Consider the following 11,108-nt stretch of genomic DNA (forward strand, 5'->3'; position numbering starts at 1 on the left):
GAAGGAAGAGAAAAGAAAAGAAAAGAAATAAGGGGAGGAGGCCGGGCGCGGTGGCTCACGCCTGTAATCCCAGCACTTTGGGAGGCCGAGGCGGGCGGATCACGAGGTCAGGAGATTGAGACCATCCTGGCTAACACAGTGAAACCCCGTCTCTACTAAAAATACAAAAAATTAGCCGGGCGAGGTGGCGGGCGCCTGTAGTCCCAGCTACTCGGGAGGCTGAGGCAGGAGAATGGTGTGAACCCCGGGGGGCGGAGCCTGCAGTGAGCCGAGATCGCGCCACTGCACTCCAGCCTGGGCGACAGCGAGACTCTGTCTTAAAGAAAAAGAAAAAGAAATAAGGGGAGGAAAAATATCCGAGGCCTCATTTTGGGGAGTTAAGCCTCAGAAGCGACCTTGGAGTTTCGTAATATTTGAGTGTGAACAGCTTTACAGCAGTGCTTCTCTTCACTGGGGGAACGGTCGGTTTATTTTTTTCAATTTTCAATTAGTTTTTGACCACAAGTTGATAAAACAGAAAAATGAAAAGACATACAAAGTCCAAGTCAAAAGTTTTTATCGTTAGAGTTAACAGCCATAAAATTACCTGCAAAATTGTCATAGAGTTTTCTGCTCTCTCTCTGCGGACCATTTGCAAACAGTTCTCAGAAGAGCCCAGGTCTATAGACCATGGTTAGAGTACTCAAGGTAAAGTACTCAAATTAGACCATACTCAGCTGTAGAGTTTCAACCAAATGAGATTTGTTTGGAGAACATCACAGTCTCTCTCATTTGGGCGTGCTGGCTCATGACTGTAATCCCAGCACTTTGAGAGGCCGAGTCGGGTAGATCGCCAGACCTTAGGGCAACATGGCGAGACCCCATCTCTCAAAAAAAAAAAAAAAAGAGAGAGAGAGAGAAAGAAAGGAAAGAGAGAAAAAGAAAGAAAAAAGAGAAAGAGAAAAAGAAAGAAAGAAAAAGAAAGAAAAGAAAGAAAGAAAAAGAAAGAAAAGAAAAGAAAAGAAAAGAGCAGAAAAGAAAAGAAGAAAATTAGGTGGGCTTGATGGCATGCACCTGTGGTCCCAGCCACTTGGGAGGCTGAGGTGGGAGAATCACTTGAGCCTGGCAGGTGGCGGTTGTAGTGAGCCAAGATCGCGCCACTCCACTCCAGCCTGGGCGACAGCGAGACCCTGTCTTTAAAATAATAATAAAAAAAAAAAGGTCCCTTTCCAAAGTTTCATCTGATAAATCCATAGAAAGGCTCAGCAGTCAAGTATTTGGGTGATTCCATTAGGGTACGATCAGGCCTGAGGGGAACAGAAAAGCTCAAAAATTTAAATCGTTGACTAAAAATGTAGCACTCTGCCTGGATTTCACATTGCTTTGGCAACATTTACCCACCATTGGTAGATTAAAGTCCGTCTCTTTGATAAAATGGGAAGAAAATAGTACCTACCTTATAGGGTTTTTGTGAGATGAATTTATATATGTGTATTAGGACCTTGGTTGTCATATTGTAATCACATTTAAGTATTAGGTATTCTTTTTATCCTAGTCTTGCAATTTCACTAAATAGCTAGTAGAGAAAACAAAACTGATCAACAGAGCTTTAGCTAAACAACTTCTTGGGCCAAGAAATTTCATCCTGAGTTACAGAAGTTTTTATAGTTTCGTATTTTGCTTCTTCAGTTCTGCAATGTGCAGAATTCCCCACAGGGTGGCAGAAAATCATTGGAAATCATATACAGTTATGTGTTTTTTTTTAAAGATGTTTAGTTCCTTCTTCATTTTAGTAACTTTATCATTTAATAAGCTTGATCAGTGTTTGCTTTGGTTTCAAGTAAGCCATCCTATTATTTATCTTCTTATCCCTATCTCGTTAATTATCCATACTTATTGTTGAAACATTGCAAACTACAAGTGAGCCAAAAAGATAATTATTATTAACATATTTATATATAGCCTTTCAGATTATATATATATACACACACATATATATTTTATGTATAAATTGCACATATAAGTCTTTATAAAAATCAGATAATATACTTAGTGGTTTATAATCTCCATTTTCTTCTTTTCATTTAAAATATGAGCGGGGTGCAGTGGCTCACACCTGTAATCCCAGCACTTTGGGAGGCTGAGGTGGGTGGATCACCCGAGGTCAGGAGTTCGAGACCAGCCTGGCCAACATGGAGAAACCACATCTCTACTAAAAATACAGATATTGGCTGGGTGTGGTGGTGGGCACCTGTAATCCCAGCTGCTTGGGGGTGCTAAGACAGGAGAATCACGTGAACTCAGGAGGTGGAGGTTGCAGTGAGCTGAAATCATGCCATGCACTCTAGCCTGAGCAACAGAGTAAGACTGTGTCTCAAAAATAAATAAAAATACAGATTCTGAGGCTTCACCCTCTACAGTCTATGGAAAGATATGGGAATCTATATTATAAAAATAAATAAATGAAATATATTATGAATTCTTTTTCAAGTCAATAAATACATTCCAATGCTATTATTTTCATTATGGATAATTTATTTATTAAACAATCCTTTATTGACCTTTTAGATTGTTCCTGTTTTGTTTTTTGTTTTTTTTTGAGACAAAGTCTCACTCTGTTGCCACGCTGGAGTGCAGTGGCATGGTCTCAGCTCACTGCAGCCTCCACCTTTTGATGTAAGTGATTCTCGTGCCTCAGCCTCCTGAGTAGCTGGGATTATAGGCATGCGCCACCATGTCTGCTAAGTTGTGTACTTTTGGAGAGACAGGTTTTTGCCATGTTGCCCGGGGTTGTCCTGAACTCCTGCCCACCTTGGCCTCCCAAAACGCTGGGAATACAGGTGTGAGCCACCACGCCCGGCCTTGTTCCATTTTTTTTTTTTTTTTTTTTTTTTTGAGACAGAGTCTTGCTCTGTCGCCCTGGCTGGAGTGCAGTGGTACGATCTCGGCTCACTGCAATCTCTGCCTCCCAGGTTGAAGTGATTCTCCTGCCTCAGCCTCCCAAGTAGCTGGGATTACAGGTGTGCACCACCACGCCTGGCTAATTTTTGTGTAGTAGTGACAGGGTTTCACCGTGTTGGTCAGGCTGGCCTCGAACTCCTGACCTCAGGCAATCCTGCTGCCTCAGCCTCCCAAAGTGCTGGACAACACTTCATAGGTGTTCAAAAAGTCAGAAACATAGGACTAATTTATTTTCAAACAATGTATTAGTAAAATTTTGAAATAATATTGCTCAATATATTTTCCTTTGACTTCCACATACTGTCTTAGGTAAGTGTCTCCAAAGCAATAAATCTAATTGTTAATCTAAAATACGATGTTAAAAATACACTGTAGGCCAGGCATGGTGCTCACGCCTGTAATCCCAGCACTTTGGGAGGTTGAGGTGGGCAGATCACCTGAGGTTCAGAGTTGGAGACCAGGCTGGCCAACGTGGTGAAACCCCACCTCTACTAAAAATACAAAATTTAGCTGGGTGTGGTGGCACACATCTGTAATCCCAGCTACTCAGGAGGCTGAGGCAGGGGAATCGGTTGAACCTGGGAGGTGGAATTTTCAGTGAGCCGAGGTCACGCAACTGAACTCCAGCCTGGATGACAGAGCGAGACTCTGTCTCAAAAAACAAACAAACAAAAAACCCCGCTGTATTCCCTGTGTTTCCAGACTTTTTGGACAAGACTTACGGTATTTTTACAATTACTTATTGTTTCCATGAATAGGCAGATATTTAAGCTCTTAAAAATTGGGGGAAAATTCAGTGGAAAAAAAAGCGTGGCTTCCAGCCCTTATGCCCTACATAGCAGGTAACACTTGGAGAGTGATACATTAGCTCAGAGCCATGATCAACATTTTCTTGTGTAGTTTTTGGTGTTATGTTTAAAGAGGCATTCCTCACACTAAAATTATATAGTCACTGTTGTTTCCTTTTTCTTTTCTTTTTGAGACAGAGTTTCGCTCTGTCTCCTAGGCTGGAGTGCAGTGGCGTGATCTCGGCTCACTGCAACTTCCACCTCCTGGGTTCAAGCAATTCTCTGCCTCAGCCTCCTAAGTAGCTGGGATTACAGGTGCCCGCCATCATGCCCAGCTAATTTTTATATTTTTAGTAGAGACAGGTTTCACCATTTTGGCCAGGCTGATCTTGAACTCCTGACCTCGTGATCCACCCGCCTCGGCCTCCCAAAGTGCTGGGATTACAGTGAGCCACCGTGCCTGGCCCATCACTGTTGTTTTCTTCTGGTGGTCTTATAGTTTCTTTTTCTTTTTTCTTTTTTTTTTTTTACATATGAATATTAAATCCAATTGGCATTTTGTGTATGTGCTTATGATATGAATAGGGAGTCTGACTTTACTAAACTGACTAAATAGTTTGTGTAAAAGCATTTATTGAATAATCCAGTAATTCTTGAACTCACCTAGGACTCAGTCAAATGAATGTTTACTTTCAAAGTTGTCATTTTAGGTTACCCACTTCTTTCAAGTATCCATTCATTTGATACATCTTTATTTACTTATTTAAATATTTATTTAGAAATGGGGTCTTGCTATTTTACCTAGGCTGGTCTCGAACTCCTGGCCTCAAGCAATCCTCCTGCCTCAGCCTCTCGAAATGCTTTGCCATGCCCGCTTGATACATATATATATATGTTTTGAGACAGGGTTTCACTCTGCCATCTAGGCTGGAGTGCAGTGGCACGATCTTGGCTTACTGCAACCTCCACCTTCGGGGTTTGTGCCTCAGCCATCAGAGTAGCAGGACTATAGGCGTGTGCCACCACACCTGGCTAAATTTTTTATTTTTATTTTTTAGTAGAGACAGGGTTTCGCCATGTTGACCAGGCTGGTCTCCAACTCCTGACCTTAAGTGACCTGCCTGCTTCAGCCTCTCAAAGTGCTGGGATTACAGGTGGGAGCCACCACACCTGACCAGTAAATCTTTACTGAACAATAAATCATTGCTGTTGGGCCCCGAGGATGCAGGAAAAAAAAGACATAGTATCTGCCTTCAAAGAGCTTATCAACTGGTTAGGGAGAGGAGCAATGAAGACAATAAACAATTTGGTGGATTGAGGTGACCTTGGTACTTTCAAGGTGCAGCTAAATTGAAGGGAGCTAAACGGATTAGAGAGTGGGAGATAAAGGCAGTAGAGGTTTTCTGAATGAGATCTTGAGCTTAGTAACAAGAGCATGATCTTTCTGGCAGAGGGAATTGGCATATGCAAATTCACAGAGGCTTCTAGGAACTGCAATGTTCAGCATGACCAGAGGACAAGCAATGGGAGAAGGGGTGGCTGTGAACAGCCCTTAACAAAAAGAAAGTAGTCAAAGGCCAGATTAAAAAGGGATTTTTTAATGGTAAGGATTTATTTGTAGCCAATATAATGAGCAATGTGGAAAAGCAATCACCTATTAATTTATAATCGCATTCCAAAAGAAGAGATTGAAAGGTATCCTGCACAGTGGCAGCAGCATTAGGATGAGTCCTCCTAAGACAACGAACTTTGAGAAAGGCAGCAATCATTTGAATATATGCTTCAGTATGTGTTAAAAGCATTTATGATACCTTGTCACACTTCGTACATTAAAATAAAAGTGCTCAGCCAACATAGACTTGAAAGAGGTGCTGAGCCTGTGCCAAGAGTGGTGGGTAGTGATGAAAGGCTGCAGGCATGGACATGATGGCTAGAGGGGGAGGCAGAAGACACCATCTGACCTATGCTAACAGGGAGTGATGTATCAGACTCTGATGAGAACAGGCCCTCTGACAACTTCTTGAAAGAATGATGATAGGCCAGGTGTGGTGGCTCACACCTGTAATCCCAGCACTTTGGGAGGTCGAGGCGGGCGGATCACGAGGTCAAGAAATCGAGATCATCCTGGCCAAAATGGTGAGACCCTGTCTCTAAAAATACAAAAATTAGCTGGGCATGGTGGTGCCTGTCTGTAATCCCAGCTACTTGGGAGGCTGAGGCAGGAGAATTGCTTGAACCTGGGAGGCGGAGGTTGCAGTGAGCTGAGATCATGCCACTGTACTCCAGCCTGGGCGACAGAGTGAGACTCTGTGTCAAAAAAGAAAAAGAGGCCGGGCGCGGTGGCTCACGCTTGTAATCCCAGCACTTTGGGAGGCCGAGGCGGGCGGATCACGAGGTCAGGAGATCGAGACCACAGTGAAACCCCGTCTCTACTAAAAAATACAAAAAATTAGCCGGGCGTGGTGGCGGGCGCCTGTAGTCCCAGCTACTCGGAGAGGCTGAGGCAGGAGAATGGCGTGAACCCGGGAGGCAGAGCTTGCAGTGAGCCGAGATTGCGCCACTGCACTCCAGCCTGGGCGACAGAGCAAGACTCCGACTCCAAAAAAAAAAAAAAAAAAAAAAAAAAAGAAAAAGAAAAAAAGAATGATAACAGTGTTCAGGGTGAGTGGTGGAGCGTCTTTTCTCTGGGAAGCTCTCTCTATTATTAGGCACATTGTTTCCACAGGGAAGGATCATGTGTAGCCTGGGAATTCCTAATTACTCCTCCAGTCCCCTACTCCCCAGATTTCCTTTTTTTGTTTGTAATTCTTCAGTATTGGGATACATTTCGTCTCCTGTTTCCCTGCTCCATCTGGCCCACTCTGCCATGAAGTGTGAGAGTCTTGTGCTAAGTTCTGTTCAGCACACGGATTCTTGGATAGCTTTTTTTCTGCCTCTGTGCTTTGCTATTCCCACTGCTCATCCTTCCTCCTTTCATCAAACCAGCCTCATAGCATCTCCCAACAGATGGAGAATTTGGGGTATGCTATTAGTCTGTACTAACAGGGCATGTTGTACTCCTTTAAATAATTTTTGTAAATAATTAAAAGCCTCTCCTCACACAGTCTTCCTCTGAATGTTTCTCATAATTCCTACCTTACAGATGGAACAATGAAGGTGTCTATTAGAATGGAAAAAGTTCCTCACACAGCTGCTGCCATCCCATGTGACGCTTTTCTGTAGATTAGCCAAGGAATCTCTTCTGGCTAATGGAGAAGCCTTCAGAATGCGCTGAGCCCTTCCGGTTCAGCTCAACAACCTTGCCCCAAGCAGCTAATAAAGCTCCTTGGTGTCTTGAGCTGATAAAGCTCAATAGACGTCTTTGTTCAAATTTTCAAAAGCTAGGCCTCCCCCCTGGGCAGGTAGAGCCTTGCTCCAGAGCATGTGGCTTGATAAATAGAATGTTCCCTCAGCTGAGTCCTGTGTATAGGGCACAACCTGCTCAGCTGGACAGACTGGCCCTGTTTCCCCACCAAGGTCTTGGAATCGCATGTAATTATTTTCGCTATAATAAGAAGACTTCCTTGGGCCGGGTGCTTACGTTTGTAATCCCAGCACTTTGGAAGGCCGAGGCCGGCGGATCACTTTTGGTTAGGAGTCCCAGATGAACCTGTTCCAGATGGCGAAACCCCATCTCCACTAAAAATACACACAAAAAATTAGCCCTGTGTGGTGGCTCACGCCTGTAATCCCAACTACTGGTGAGGCTGAGGCAGGAGAATTGCTTGAATCCAGGAGATGGAGGTTGCAGTGAGCCAAGATCGCTCCACTGCACTCCAGCCTGGACGTCAGAGCGAGACACTTTCTCAAAAAAAAAAAAAAAAAAAAAGACTCCTTTATTGTTCTGTCGATAAAGCATCTTTGGAGGATTGGATCTCTACATGAAGATTCTGTTTCTAGATACATTTACATATGCTACTTAATGATGTTCACTAGAACTGCTTCCCAGCACCCAAGCCAACCTTGGACTAGAAGATGAGAGAGAATGAAGAAGATATTTAAGACGATGCTTAGGAAATGCCTGTGTAAGTTCAAATTTTAGAAGATATAAGATACATTGCACAAAACTCACATGCTGCTTTACTTTTCACTGTAGGATTTTGTAGACAGATTGTTATTCTCACTTACAAGCATATAAATTCAGTGATGTTTGGCAGCTTGCTCATAATTTTCAAAAAAAACATGAAGTAACCTTTTTACATGGGCTGAAGATGTCTTTGCCGGTTAAGCTTGAGGGTAAAACTGGATACAATTATATATTCATTTAATAATTCATAACGAGTTGAAATGAATGTGTGTATATTTTTCACTTGTTCACTTTATAAAATTCAAAACTAAACCCAGCAGCAGTTTTGTCTTTGGCATGGTGACAAGTTTCCTTTCTACAGTGAACCAGTCAAAGAAATTGTTCCAGAGAGAATTTGTGCTTCCCAATTTCAGAAAATCAAATTGGACTGTACACAATTACACATCACCGTTGTGTGATGCTTCCACATCCCAGAGTGTGCAAGAGAGAAGTAGCAATATACATTTCTAAGAAATACTTCCATATCCGACTGGGTGTAGTGGCTCATGCTTGTAATCCCAGCACTTTGGGAGGCCGAGGCGGGTGGACCACCTGAGGTTGAGAGTTTGAGACCAGCCTGACCAACATGGAAAAACCTTGTCTCTACTAAAAATACAAAAAAATTAGCCGGGCATGCTGGTGCATGCCTGTATTCCCAGCTACTCAGGATGCTGAGGCAGGAGAATCGCTTGAACCTGGGAGGCAGAGGTTGTGGTGAGCTAAGATTGTGCCATTGCACTTCAGCCTGGGCAACAAGAGTGGAACTCCATCTCAAAAAAAAAAAAAAAAGAAATACTTCCATATACAGTTAGATTATAGCCATTCAAGGGAAAAACTAGGCTTAGTTGTCAGAAGATTTTATTGCACAGAACTTTAGAGATTCAACTCATTCAAAGAAATAGCTAGGTTATAATTTGCAGTGAAGTGAGACTGAGAGTTCAGATCTGGACATAGTCGTGTTTGCTGAGGAGGAGGGGGTGTGCATTTCATCCGACAGAAGTTGGGAAAGGCTGACACTAGCTTAAATGACTCATCAAAACCAATAGTGTGAGGAAATCGCTTTTTTTTTTTTTCTGAGACAGAGTCTCGCTCTGTCACCCAGGCTGGAGTGCAATGGCACAATCTCAGCTCACTGCAGCCTCCACCTCCCAGGTTCAAGCAATTCTCCTGCATCAGCCTCCCGAGTAGCTGGGACTACAGGCACGCCACTGCGTCAGGCTAATTTCTTTTTTTTTTTTTTTTGAGAAGGAGTCTCGCTCTTTCACCCAGGCTGGAGTGCAGTGGCTCCATTTTGGCTCACTGCAGGCTCCGCCCCCCGGGGTTCACACCATTCTCCTGCCTCAGCCTCCTGCGTAGCTGGGACTACAGGCGCCCGCCACCTCGCCCAGCTAATTTTTTGTATTTTTAATAGAGACGGGGTTTCACCCTGTTAGCCAGGATGATCTCGATCTCTGACCTCGTGATCCGCCCGCCTCGGCCTCCCAAAGTGCTGGGATTACAGGCGTGAGCCACCGTGCCTGGCCTTCAGGCTAATTTTTGTATTTTTAGTAGAGATGGGGTTTCACCAAGTTGGCCAGGTTGGCCTGGAACTCCTGATCTCAGGTGATCAGCCCACCTCGGCCTCCCAAAGTGCTGGGATTACAGGTGTGAGTCACCGTGCCTGGCCAGTGTGAAGAAATCTTAGAGTTCATATTCAAGTCCTCTGTGAGGATATTTCTGCAGTCATAAAAACTTACAAATATGAGTTTAAAATTATCTGAGGATATAAATTTTATACCATAAAATAATAAACTTTGGCAAAATCATAGCAACCACTTGGTTACTATCATAGTCGCCATTTGGAAAGTAGCTGATGGACAGAGATGCAAGTACACTGAGTCCTCTACACTGAATAGTATACAAGATCTTCTACACTCAACAGGGGTCATTACAAAAATGATTCTTCACTTAAATAATTAATGCTTTTGCAAAAGTATTAATACATAGTATCTGCATGCTTGGTTTATAATTAAAATAAAGATTAATCTTGATGAGGGAAGTAGATTTCGCTCTTTCTTCTGTTCTTCAGGATATGAAATGTTAGTAACACTGTGATCAACTATATTTAGAAAAACATGAATAGGCAATAGCCTCCAATTATAAAAAAGCAGTTTGTTTGATTGATTGATAATTTTAGCAGTGATAATGTTTTTTAAATTATTTTTGGGGTGGGTAAGTAGAAGTAAGAATTGATCAACTAAAGCTAACTGTTTTGTGGTCAATTTCAGTCTCCTTATCCAGATTAACACAAAATTAGATATAACACTGTCGTTCATCAAAGCATTAATCATTCATTCTGCATCTTTAGAGTCAAAGCGTAATCTTATTTGTTTAGAGAAAACAAATGCATTTCAAAATACGCAAGTAATTGTTGGGTCAATTGGAAATTTTATTATATTTAACAAAACAAAGCACTGATACGGCTCTATGTAAGGCACATGCATTTTTATTTAACACAAATACAAAAATTAAAACGTGGCATCTAATTCACTGTTGCAACGGGTAAATGTTCTACAAGTGTATTTCCAAAAATAGTTTACATCCTAAAAGTAACTTAGCTGAGAGAATCTAGGTTATTATTTGTATTTTAAACATGGAAACTCTGTAAATTGATAAAAATATACTAACTTAGTTTTAAAAATGAATTTCAGTATAACTGAGAAGAAAATATTAAAATTGTAACATTATTTCTCATTTATATGATAAAGAAGGAGAAACACCTTCTCCTAATACAATTGCTAAAACAGCAAATTATACTTACTAGGAAAAAGAAGAAAGCTTTCCAATTTCAGGTATATACATAATAGGGAGAAATGAAATGAGAAGTTCAGTACGAATTACCATCTTTAAAAGATCCTTAATATCTAAAATCTAGATTCTTTTTTTTAGTGGAATACTAATTCCTTAGCAGATTACTCATTTAATATGAATTATTTTAATGTAAGACATACACACACACATATATGAATGAGATGCCATTCCATCTATATGCCTTGTGTGTAGTTTGAGGTATGGGGGCGGGATTTGAATCAGTAAGATGACTGATGCCTGAAATTACATTATTCGTCTTTCCTTAATTAGCTTATGACACTGATCCATGTTAAAATGCAATTCTTTTTCATAGAAGGGCTCAACACATAAATCTTATGCTAAAATGGAAGGCGTGTGAACTTGGTTGGGGTTAGGAGGAGCATTTTAATTATTATTTTTCTACAGTCTCTGTGACCTTAGGCAAG

Source organism: Nomascus leucogenys, chromosome 6 (genome assembly GCF_006542625.1).
Source record: "Nomascus leucogenys isolate Asia chromosome 6, Asia_NLE_v1, whole genome shotgun sequence".
Taxonomy (NCBI): Eukaryota; Metazoa; Chordata; class Mammalia; order Primates; family Hylobatidae; genus Nomascus; species Nomascus leucogenys.